Source organism: Mesoplodon densirostris, chromosome 18 (genome assembly GCF_025265405.1).
Source record: "Mesoplodon densirostris isolate mMesDen1 chromosome 18, mMesDen1 primary haplotype, whole genome shotgun sequence".
In the NCBI taxonomy this organism is placed as follows: domain Eukaryota; kingdom Metazoa; phylum Chordata; class Mammalia; order Artiodactyla; family Ziphiidae; genus Mesoplodon; species Mesoplodon densirostris.
Window position 1 is genome coordinate 30513881 of NC_082678.1, and position 12845 is coordinate 30526725.

A 12845-nucleotide genomic window follows, 5' to 3' on the forward strand; every position below is an offset into this window, starting at 1 on the left:
TGGCATTTTCTAGTCTCTGGGACATCATAACCAATCTGAAACCTGCAGTTTGGGGTGGCGTTGGGGAATGACTCCTGTGAGAAGGGAAAGCCATATTGCACTGTAAGTGGGGTTTCCCTCAAAATGCATTAGGAGCTCCTCTCTCAAGGACAAGAAGCAGCGGCAACCACCAGAAGGTTGGTTGGGAAAACAGTTCTTGCTTCTGGTAGCAGAGGCTATGCCTCGTGTGTCTGCTTAGGAAGGAGGCCTTGAATCTGAGAACCCCTCAGTTAAATGATGACGTACCGGGGAGTTATTTATGATCAGGTGCACTCAGGAAGGCCTGGGGCTACATCCTAAGGTGACACTGCAAAGGCATTTTTGACGCCCTCTCTGTACCAGGTACTTGTTAGGGACTGTCGTATATTATCACGTTTCATCACTACCGCCCTGTCGGGTGGCATTCTTATCCCTGCTGCCCCCGTCTCCACCCCGCTTTTCTGAAATAGTTGAATAGGCTGAGAGAGGGGTGGATCTGTGGTTCTCATTTGGTGCCCAGGAACCCCAAAGGAGGTTTGGGGAAGGGCTGAGCTGGGATCAGTTGTGGTCTGGGAGGCTCCTCACCCCACCGGTATTCCTCCCCTGTCCTCCAGATCAGCTGAGCCTGATGGGGGGAGGGGGAGGTACTGCCTTCCATAGGCTCATCAGAGATTTATTGTTCAAATCACATGTCCACCCCACCTCAGTCCAGTGTAGGTCATATAAATAACAGCCTGAAACAGCAAGACCGTAAGCTGTTGGCTGTTCCTCTCTCAACACTAGTGTTATCAATGGATTCCTCATAGCTCTCTGATAGGTGCATTGTCTGCTGGCTTTTGAAAGAGGTGGTTGTTTAGTGGAGCATGAGATTGAGAAGCAAAGTGGGATCCAACAGTTTGTGAGGCTGAGATGTGACAGAGCCCTAGGCTATGCCCACCATGATGGCCTGAATTAGTAGTTGGAATTGTTGCCCTACAAGAGCTTTTCAGGGTCCTTCCCAAGGCCTCAAAGAGAGCCCAGTGCCGGGGGATCTTTTGCACCTCCTGTGTGGCTTCTTTGCGCCGCCAGGTGCGTGGTGACCCTCACTGCCTGGTGGTTGTGATTCACATCCTGCCCTGGGGGTGGGCAGGGGGAGGCCTGTGGTCCTGACAGACACTACATGAGCCAAGCCTGAATCTCAGCTTCTGCCTTGAGTTCCCGTGTCCACCCGCTCTGAAATCCTGCAGTGGGCTCTGCTGTTTCAGGCCCCGTTTAATGTCCTTTCTTTCCCCGAAACATTCTTACAGCCCCTTTCATATTGACGATTCGAGCAATAACCACACTTCCTGATTTCCTTGAGGTCTGAGCCCCAGAAGCACTAGGGAAGGGGGCGCTCCCTTAGCCTGGGGTGGTGGCATACAGATCCACCTCCTCTCCCGGCAGGTATTATTCACAGTGTGGTGTTACCTGAGATGAAGGAGATGCAGGTAAACAGTCGCCACAGTGGCCAGGAACCCTAAGAGGAAGCCATTGTCTTCACCCTTTCTGGAGGGTCTGTCTTCTCCCAGGAAGAGGCTCAGAGAGATTCCTCAAGGCCTTGGTTCCGTAACCAAGACATACCTGTGTGAGAAGTGGCCCTTCACTCCTGTTTCTCAGACAGTTCCTGCTCTCTCCCCCATCCCCTCACCTCTTTGCCCTCATTTAGCTCTTTGGCGAGCAGAAATATGCCATCCAAAAGGACTGGGATCGGGGGACAGGGCAGCTGCCCGAGTCATCATCTGGAGATGGTCATGTTGTTAGCAGTTGACCCAGAGAATATGACGGGGCCTGGTTTCTCACACAAGGACACAGACTAACCGGAGGCCTGGGGCTCCTTCCTGCCACACTCAGGTCGGAGCTCACCTATGAGCTCACTTCCGGGTGGTGTGGTGATCCCAGCCTTCTCACAGAGCCCTTTTTCCTTCTCCTCCCCAGTCCCATCCCACCAGAGGCCATGCCCAAGCTGGGGCGTCTCCTGGGCACGGATCCACACACGTTAAGCCATCTCACCTGGGGAGAGTTTGTGTCCTGTTCACCTGACCTTGGCATGCTGGTTGCTCACTGTGCTTTAGGATCTTCACCCCTAGTGTGTGTATGTGTGTACTGTTGTGCCATCTGTGTACCCCTCACTCCCTGGAGTACACTCATGGGCACACTACAGTGGGGACATCAAGGATGCAAAATTTGTGGATTGCTGCATGATTCTTAGAAATGAATAAAACTGTTCACAAAGGAAGGAGAGCTGTTAACTGCGCAGTTGGCTTATTTGTGAAAGTTTTTGTCCAACTTTCTCCAGCACGCTTTTAATACTTTGACTCAAGACAAGCTGGACATGGAAGAGTGAGAGAGGGCAAGGAGTAGAGGGAAAGACATGTTTCTGGGTGGGAGCTGGTGTACCATACCCCGGGCACAGCTCCTGTGCAGAGGCCTGATAAGGAGCCCTCACCTCCAACCCCCAACCCCACCCCCACCCCCTTCAACCAGAGAACTTCCAACTGCAGCTCCTCAATAACTGAAGAGCAGGAAAGCTGGTGACTGGAGGGAGGCTGGGGGAAGGGAGGAGGAAGGACCACAGTCCACCGTTAGTCCGTCACTTAAAGGCTGGTGAAATTAATGGGGCAAATGACCCCAGTCAAAGAATTTGGCAAGTCCACGGCTTTCCTGGGTTTCACCCACCGGCTCTGTTTCCTCGGCTATCTGGAAAGGAGGGAGAGCACTTTCGAAGAAGCCTCTGGAATCTCAGCTTCTGGGAATCTTGCTGAGGACGGGGCGGGGAGGGAGCGCTTACCGGGAAACACTGGATTACCCTAGCCGCCATGGGGTGTCTGCGACCGGGGCTGCGGTTTCTGCGGACCTGAGCGGCAGGTGGCATCGGAGAGTCAGACCTGCTTGCGGGCACCAAGAGGACACTCGGTCGGGAGACAGGGACAGGCCACAGAAACGTGAGGAAGTGCCACTCGCAGCCCAGAGGAGAGGAAAGCCCCAAGCATGCACTCAGCCCTGGCCCCCGCGCCACGGGCTGCGTCCCAGGAGCCGTCGGCCCCTCTGAGCAGGCAAGATGGGAAGGGGGTGGGGCGGAGTACGGTTCCCGTGGCGAACTGCTCGCTGAGGGCCCCGGGGCCTCTGCGGGAGCGCCGAGCCGCGCGCCTCTCCTCTGCGGGTAGGGGGCTGGGTCGCACGTGAGAGAGCGGCAGGAGGGTGTTTGAAGAGAGTCACCGCGTGAGAGAGCGGTTAAGAGCCCGCGGTCTCTTTGGAGATGACCTGGCCAATGGCAGAAACGGAAGCTGTTTATATGGGCAGGGCATCGCCATGGCAGCAGGAGACGCCTTGCGAGCGACTACTGAGTGCCGGTCCCCGGGCCGCTGGCTTTCAGAGAGGCTCCATCAGGCGTGAGTGGCGACGAGGATTGCTGGCTGGGCCCTCGAGCTGGGAGCAGAGAGCCGCGGTGAGGGTGGGCGGTGGGAGGAATTTTTTCGAGAACCTTCCTTTGGCCCGGGCTGCGCTCTGAGCCAGGTAAGGGATGGGGAGGGCTGCAAGCCGTGGGAAGGGAGGGCGTCGGTACCAGCCCACTCTCCCATCGGTCCCCGACGGAAGTGGTGGGCCCGGGGACTGACATCAGAGACGTTTGGGGGACACTCACTTCCCGCCCCCTTATAACTCTGTTTTGTTTCCTTCCTTCCCCTTGATCCCCATCCTAATATCCCTTTTCAAAATCAGACGACCTCCCCCGCCCCCCAACCCGTCGTACTGCCCTCCTGGACTCTCGCCCCATTTCCATTCGTTGTGGAGGGAGAGAGGGGGGTTAATTTCCCGCTTTGAGGGAGAAAGGGGTGGCCTCGCATGCCCCTACACTATTCCCTCGTTTGGCTAATTAAGTCTCCTCTGCAAGATCAAAGAGGAAAAGAGCGAGGCAAACCCCGTGCGGGTCAGACACCCGGGCACAGCTTCCGTTTCCCAGACCTCGGCAGTAAAAGATCGTCCCCAGCTGCAGGACTCATTTTAGTAACAGCCTCCCCCCTCGCACACACTCTCCCCTCGGGGGTAGGGAAAGAGGGCTCAGTTCCCGCTATTGTCCCTGCAGGCACCACATTCAGTTTGGAGGAGGATACCCCCGGATCGCGGGATGGAAGCCCGCTTCCGGGAGGCTGCGTAACTAAATCCACGGGAGTCAGCGGGCCGAAGAGCTCGGCGGCCACCCTCAGCTCGGCTCGTGGATGTTGACCTCCCCCTCGGAGAGTCCCCGCAGATATGGCGGAGAGAGGGCTACGCGTCTCGGGAGCAGGGGCAGTGGAGGAGGCCGGACCAGAAGGCGGCCTGGAGGAGTCCAACGCCCTGAATGACAGCCTGACCAGCCTGCAGTGGCTGCAGGAATTCTCCATTCTCAATGCCGAGGTCCCCGCCCTGCCTTCGGGGGACACCGACCCCCACGGCTACCACGAGCTGTCAGGCTCGGCCGACCTGGGGTCTCCCCTGGCGGCGGACCCCGCCTGCCTGGGGCAGCCGCACACGCCCGGCAAGCCCACATCCTCGTGCACGCCGCGGAGCGCCCCCTCGGGGCTGCAGGCCTCGCCTCCCGACGACGTGGACTATGCCACCAACCCGCACGTGAAGCCGCCCTACTCGTATGCCACGCTCATCTGCATGGCCATGCAGGCCAGCAAGGCCACCAAGATCACCCTGTCGGCCATCTAGAAATGGATCATGGACAACTTCTGTTACTTCCGCCACGCTGATCCCACCTGGCAGGTAGGGGAGGCACTCCCTCCCTCCCTCCCCATGCCCGCGCGGACTGGACTCACATCCCAGATACGCAGGCCAAGTAGGCGCGGTACGGCCAGGGCCCCGAGAGAGGAAGGCCGTCCAGGAAGGACCTCAAGGGAGCCCAGTGCTTGGACTGCTGCCCCTTTGACTTCAGAGACGGAGGAGGGAGGATGTTCAGAGGGCTGCAAGGGTGCCGACATAGAGGTTCAAGTGGAAAGAACTTGTCACTCATCCGGCAGGCTCAGCCCAAAGGCCAGGGCTGAACTATGCGTGGACACAGCCCCCCAGGGTAGGTTGATGGACTGAGGGACACATTTTTGTCCCAAGACCTGGAATTCCTAGACACTACCCTCCTCAAGGTCAGTTTGTCAGGGCCTGACTGGAGGCAGAGCATCGTTCCTGCCAGGCTCTGCATCCTGCCTGCTTTCAGTTGGCTGGAGGGGCTCTGGGAGGGGAGAGGGGCGTGCTGCTGGGTGTGAAGGCCATCTGGGTCCCAGTGGAAGGGCTCCGGGGCCTTCCGAAAGCTGCTGTGCCAGCCCCCACCCCAAGCCCTCCCTAGTTTCCTGCCTACACTCCTCCCCATTTTCTCATCAAACTCCCTGGGGGGACAATTACCTCAGCCACGTGCTTTCCACAGGGTCTCTTTCCTCCCACACTGGCTTCATGTTCCAAGTCTCCGGAACCTGGCACAGAGCAGCCAAGGGGCCCAGGCCACCATGTAAACATCCCAGTCTTGCCAGGGGGCACTACTCACCTGCCGGCCCCACCCACCAGGCCCCAGACCCCTGTGCCCCAGCGTGGTTTGGACTGTGCACCCAGGAATGAACAAAGCAGCATGGTTGTTCAGGCTGGGCACACACTGCCCTGAGCATCTTTGACCATCAGGATCAGGGGCTACTTGGGGACAGAGACCCTGAGGCCGCACAGATCCTTCCCTGTGGCACAGGTCACAGGATCACAGTTCCTGTGATCACAGCTATTCCACGTTTTCTTGGGCCCTCACCCTGGGGCAGGTACCATTTGTAACCTTGGTGAGAAAGCAGAGACCCTCCACCACACACCACCCTACCCCAAGCCTGAGAGGGCCCAGGAATGAGCGCTATGCTCTTGGCTGGGTAATAATCAACTGAGGCCTCAGAGCCTGTGGTGGGAGGAGGGGCACATGGTGGGTGAGGGCCCAGGCCAGCAGCCAGCTCTACAAACAAGGAAGTCATCAGATCCTCCCACACTTCATCCGCCCCCACAAACCCCCTCACACCCACTCACTCATTCCACAGAGAAGCCCAGCCAGGCCCAGGCAGAGGGAGATGGCCGTCTAGGCCCCAGGGGAGCCAAGGCCTTTGGCCAGAGGCTGCAAGCGGTGGGGTAAGGGAGGGAGGGCAGGACAGGGTGGCACTGAGAGCCATCCTGCGTCTCAGGGCTCGGATGACTGAGCAGGCAGATATCCTGGCAAAAGGGAACAAAAGCCCCCGACAGCACTCCCAGCTCCTGGTGCCCCGTGGCTGGTGTCCCAGAGCCTCCTGGTTGGAGCAGCGCCTCTGTCTCCCTGCCCCCGTCAGAGAGAAGGTGGTGGTGGGACTGGCGCTAGGAACCCCGCATCACTGACTCCACCCACTCACCCAGCTGTCTTCCTTCTCTCCTATCTCCCTGTGTCCAGAACTCCATCCGCCACAACCTGTCCCTGAACAAGGGCTTCATCAAGGTGCCTCGGGAGAAGGACGAGCCAGGCAAGGGGGGCTTCTGGCACATCGACCCCCAGTACGCTGAGCAGCTGCTGAGTGGGGCCTTCAAGAAGCGGCGGCTGCCCCCAGTTCACATCCACCCGGCCTTTGCCCGCCAGGCCGCGCCGGAGCCCAGCGCCGCCCCATGGGCCGGGCCACTGACCGTGAACACCGAGGCCCAGCAGCTGCTGCGGGAGTTCAAGGAGGCCACTGGGGAGGCGGGCTGGGTTGCAGGCGAGAGCAGGCTGGGGCGTAAGCGTAAACAGTCGCTGCCCAAGCAGGTGGCCAAGGTCCCGCGGCCCTCCAGCCCCCTGCTGCTGACCCAGGAGGAGCAGGGTGAGCTGGAACCCCTCAAGGGCAAGTTTGACTGGGAGGCCATCTTGGACGCTGGCACGCTGGACGGGGAGCTGGGCACGCTGGAGACCGCGGAGCTGAGCCCACCGCTGAGCCCTGCCTCACACGGGGACGTGGACCTCACCATCCATGGCCACCACATCGACTGCCCTGTTACCTGGGGGCCTCCAGTGGAGCAGGCTACCGACAGCCTGGACTTCGATGAGACCTTCCTGGCCACATCCTTCCTGCAGCACCCCTGGGACGAGAGCACCCATAGCTCCCTGCCCCCCGAGCCCCTCTTTGAGGCCGGGGATGCCACACTGGCCTCTGACCTGCATGACTGGGCCAGCCTGTGTGCCTTCTTGTAAGAAGCCAGGCCCTGCCCCACCTCCAGACAGCACCAAAGTCTGGGCCCAGACTGCCCCCCTCCCCGCCAGTGCAGGCCCATGGACACCCTACCGCCCAGGCAGGGGCTGGGCCAGGTCACCCCACCAGGCCACACGGCCCCCAGCCCAGGTCATCCTCAGATTCTAGTCCAGGAGGCTGAGAATTGGGGCCCAGGACCAAAATTGCTGCCTCTGCTCCTCAGCCCCCCAAAACACACAGTGTTTCATTGATCCACTTCTTCCCTGACCCAGAGACACGCTAAGGGCCCTGCACTATGAGAGATGCGGCTTGGAGGTGTCCTGGCCAAGCTGGAAACATCAGTACAGGGCCCGCCCCAGAACATCTTAGCTTCGAAGCTTCTCTCTCTCCCGCTCTCCTCCCCAGGTTTCTATCCAGAGAAAGTTCCCAGGTACAACAAATGCTGATTAGGTGACTGCAAATTAACACCCTAGAGGCCTCTCCCGGCAGAGCTTCCCTGGGGCTGGGGCCGGCAGTCTGTGAGGAGGAGCTAGGCGGAGGGGCGAAGAGAGAGGAGACAGAAAGGAGGCCGGGGTGCCGGGTGGAGCCAGGAGATTTTCTAAGGCCTCTGGGATCTTCTGGCTTCATCCCTAGAGGTGGGGCAGAGGGTATGTGTCCCTGATCTTTGAGCCCATCTTGAGGCTGAGAGTAGCGGGGAGTTGGGGATCTGGGGGTTAGGGGTTGGGGCAGCCAAGCTGCAGAAGGAAAGGGGACAGACAGACTAATGTAGTGAGTGTAGCTATAGCTGAGGCTTAACTGGGAGGGACGCAGTGCTTGCTAGAACCACTGGGACCAGGAAGGGGGGATGGCCCCTTGCCCTTGCTTGCACTCCTGCGGGGGAGTGTCTTGCTCCACCTGAGGCTTCCTCCTGGGTTGCAGAAGTTTCAGCTTCTCCAAAAGACTGAAAGCTGAGCTGGGGTCTCCTGCTGGCTTGTGGCAGGTATAACTTCTTCTCCAGGATGCTCTGGATACTGAGCTGGGGTCTCCTCTTGTACTGAAGGTTTATTATGTGTACCGACTGCTGGAGATTGGGCTGAATCCTCCTGTTGAACTGGCAAAGGTTCAACCTCCTCAGTTGGCTGTGAAGGCAGTGTGCGGGCCTCATGCTGGGTTGTAGAAAATTCTACATTAGTAAGGGGCACTGAGGGCTGAGCTGAAGGCTTGTGCTGATTTGGAGAAGGTCCCACCTCTGGAGTGGGTTCTTCTGTGATGGTAAGCTCCACATCTGCAGGTTTGACAGCGACACTGGATAACTTTGAATGCTGAGCATGAGGGTGACTTGGAGGTGAAACTGTCATTTCATGATGCTCTGGAGGTTGAGCTGGCTGTTCCTGTTGAGTTGGAGAAGGTTCCACCTCCCCTGAAGAAGGCTCTGGAGGCTGAGCTGGTTGCTGCTGCAGGGTTGCAGAAGGTCCTATCTCCGGAGGAGACAGAGCTGGCATCTCCTGCTGGGTTGGAGAAGGTTCTGCCTCATTAGGAGGCTCTAGAGACGGAGCGGAGGCTTCCTCCTGGGTTGCAGAAGTTTCAGCTTCTCCAAAAGACTCTGAAAGCTGAGCTGGGGTCTCCTGCTGGGTTGCTGCTTTCACCTCCTCAGGAGGCTCTGTAGGCTCAGAAGGCTGAGTCAGTTGTTCCTGTTCACTTGGAGAAGGCTCAGCTTCCACAAGAGGCTCTGGAGGCTGACCTGTGCGCTCCTGCTGGGTTGGAGAAGGTTCAAATTCCCCAGGAGGCTCAGAAGGCTGAGCTGGCTGCTACTGCTCCCTTGAAGTCTCATCCTCTCCAGGAGGCTCTGGAGGCCTAGCTGTGGTCTCTTGTTGGGTTGTAGAAGATACTGCCTCCTCAGGATGCTCAAGAGGGGGAGCCAGGGCCTCCTGCTGAGCTGTAGGAAACTCAGCTTCCGTAGTGGCCCCTGGATTGATGGTAAATTCCAAATCCAGAGGTTGCAGTGGAACACTGGGCAAGTTTGAAGGAGCGAGACGCTGAACGCCAGGTAGAGATGCTACCTCATCAGTCACTGGAATTTGAAGTACATACTCAGTAGGGAAAGCTGGAGCCTCACTTGGGGCCTCTTGATGGGAGTAGAGAAGCATCAATCTCCTCAGGGTGCTCTGGAGGCTGAGATGGGGCCTCCTGCTGGACAGGAGAAGGTTCAACCTCCCCGGGGCTGTCTGGAGCCTGAGTTGGGCCCTATTGTTGGAGTAGAGAAGGTTCAATCTCCTCAGGGCGCTCTGGAGGCTGAGATGCGGTCTCCTCCTGGACTGGAGAAGGTTCAACCTCTTTAGTGACCTGTGGATTTATGGGAAGTGCCAGATCCAGAGATTTAACAGTGACCTTGTACAAGTTTGACTGCTGAGCTTCATTTACCCCATGATGTGCTTCTAGTCGAACTAAAACCTCCTTAAGTGTCTCCAAAGGCTGGGCGAGGGCCTCCTGAGGACTTGAAGTTTCTAGTTCCTCAGGGGCCTCTGAAGGCTGAGATGGAGCCTCCTGCGGAAGTGGAGGTGGTTCTACCACTTCAGAGGGCTCTGGATGCTGAGCCTGGGCCTCTGCCTGGGGTGAAAAAGATTCAACGTCCTCAGGGGTCTGTGGATACTGAGCAGGGCCCTCCTGCTGGGTAAAGATTCAGCCTCCTCAGTGAGCTCTGGATGATGAGTTTGGGCCTGCTGCTGGGATGCAGAAATATCTCATCCGCATCAGAAGACTCCCTGTCATGTAGCTTTTGTGCCATGTTTTCCTTGCGTGTGGCGCTGAGAGGCGTATACATATCCCTAAGCCAAAGTGGCCGCCTTCTCCCGAAAAAGCCCTCCTAGAACACAGAAAGGGAAATATTAAGTCTGCTTCTCCCCTGCTTTCTCTGGCCACACTACTTTATCCTCCTCACATCTACCTGACTCTCACTTTCCCCTGAGCTTCTCTTATGCAGCAGAAATCGCAAAAAGCCCTTTGGATGAAAACACACAGTTAGTGTTACATGTCACTTTTCATCTCTCTCACAATGTGTTATCTCTGCTTTCATTAGGACTAAATGGGGACCTCAGTCCATAATCACAATGAGCAAAATCACCACAGACCCGGGATCATGAAAATCATTGCATGCATGCTGGCCTTCCAGAAGTTCTCTGTGTCTGTCCAAAATGGACCCCAAGTGTCTCTGGGGAGATGTTTGTATGTGGCTTACCATGGAGCATAAGCAGGATTTTCAGCCCCGTTCACCTTTCTTTACCCTTGGCCAACTGCCCTCGTGCAGTGAAAACACTGCACAACGGCACTGGACAGAAACTTGTTACTCTCTTAGACGCGCTTCACACCAGTCCGCTTCGGACTTAGTCGCACATGCAGCATTTGCTGCGGGTGTGGGTGTGGGGAGAAGGTGATTTTATTTTCCTGGCTGCTCTATCCTGTAAGTTGAATCACACCAAGTAAACACCTGAACCCAACGAGCAAAGTCATCTATAGCTCTCTGACTTTCACTCTGCAGGCTGTCACTCAGGTGTCAGTGAATTGTGGAATCCGTTTAAAGGCCATGACCAGCAGGGAAGCACAAAATACTCTTTTGGAATACAAATAGAATAGAAAAAAATCAGAGTGCACAATAAGTTTGTTTCAGAAACTACTTATGTCCATATATGTGTGTCTACTGAACTGTGACATAAAACGTAGCTCACAGCCCAAGCACAGTGTGATCAGCAGAGAAGTCCTCAGTGGAAAGGGACCAACTTCTTCTTGGTAATCACTAGCAGTATGACCATGGGGCAAGATATTTTCCCTTTCTCTTTCTCCAGTTCCTTATTACAAAAGGAAGAGACAAACTACTGTCTAAAGTTTCTCCCGGTTAAAATTCTATGAGGTTTGGATAAAGGGAATAGAGACTAGGGGCCTGAAAAACAGTAGGATGAGAAGGGAAGTTTTCTTGCCACTTTCCAGAAGGGACTCATATGTTCTACCTTTCATCAGCTTTGAGTGAGGCCAGCCCCTAAATCCCCAACCATGTGGCCCTCCCTACCCCAGAGCCTCCTAGAAGGCCTCTGGCCTGGCCTGACGCCTAGGAACCAGGCATCAGCCCAGCAGGAAAAGGTACAACCAAAACCTCTGCCCATCGACCCTCTTTCCTGAAAAGACTAGTGAAAGCAGATGAATGTGTGCCAGTCCTGTTCTAACTCAGCTTGGGCTGGGGAGCTAATTCTGCTGATAAATAAATTAGGGTAAACCATTAGGGTAATTAAACATTCCTCCTGCCTTTGGTGAGGAAATTGAAATAGATGAGCTCTAAGTTCTCCTCTAGTTGTAAAATTCTGCTTTCAAAGACCAATATTTACCTTCTGCTTCTTTTTCTATCTACCTCTTTTGCAATTCTATGAGAATAAATCTGTTTTGAAAGAAATCATGATCATGATTATCCATTACAACTATTTCCAAATACTTATTCATTCCTTTTTACTTTAAATCTTATCTATCCAGGGCTTCCCTGGTGGTGCAGTGGTTGAGAATCTGCCTGCTAATGCAGGGGACACGGGTTCGAGCCCCGGTCTGGGAGGAACCCGCATGCTGCGGAGCGACTGGGCCCGTGAGCCACAACTACTGAGCCTGCGCGTCTGGAGCCTGTGCTCCGCAACAGGAGAGGCCACAATAGTGAGAGGCCCGCGCACCACGATGAAGAGCGGCCCCCACTTGCCACAACTAGAGAAAGTCCTCGCACAGAAATGAAGACCCAACACAGCCCTAAATAAATAAATTAATTAAAAAAAATCTTATCTATCCAGTAAGATGATAACTCTTTCAAGGAAAGGAATTCTACACTGTTTAATAATCCTTTGACTCTTCCACAGTGCCTAACTTAGGGTCTTGCATGCAGCTGGTGATATATTTTATTGACTGTTTCAGATAATGTTCAACAGATAATTCCTAATAAAAACTCTTAGAAGTAGGAAAAGAAAATAAAAGTATCTGGCAGAAACCTAAACATGGTTTTAAAGTCAAGAACAAGAGTAGGATGCCCAATCATTACTGCTACTATTGAGCATTGTGGAGGAGGTCTTAATCAGTACGATAAGAAAAACGAAGTATTGGAAAGAAGAGACAAACATATCTGCATATGAAACAAGGGACCTAAAAAGACCAAAAGAATCAACTGAAATTTTATTGGAAGTAACATGAGTAAGATGGCTCCATACAAAATCAAGAGATCAACATATTAGCCTCAATAGCTTTCCCATATAACACAACTAACTAACTGAAAAACAGAAGAAACATCCCATTTACTATATCAATAAAAATGCATAAAGTACCTAGGAATAAATTTAACCACAAATTTGTAAGACCTATGTGATGAAAATATTAAAACTTTTCTGAAGGACATTAAGAAGTACTTACATGGCATGAGATACCATCCTCCTAGAATGTTGTAAAGAGGTCAATTCTCCTCAAATGAAACTAAATTTAAATTCAATGCAATCCATTTATAGCCAAAATAATTTTTAAATAAAACCTGGCCAGCTGACATTTGGTAGAGAATATATGTAAGAATAGTTATGAAATGTATGCAAAAGAAGGTCAAAGAGCAGAACCTTGCCCTACCAGATATAAAATATG

The 12845-nt window shown here is 54.6% G+C and overlaps 1 protein-coding gene and 1 pseudogene across 1 annotated transcript in view; one reads left to right on the forward strand and one right to left on the reverse strand.

Annotated features, from left to right (window-relative positions):
• LOC132479097 (RAD52 motif-containing protein 1-like) overlaps positions 1-12845 on the reverse strand; it is a 261744-nt gene that overhangs the window by 51098 nt on the left and 197801 nt on the right. The window lies entirely within an intron of this gene.
• Positions 4285-7222, forward strand: LOC132478995 (forkhead box protein J1-like; annotated as a pseudogene).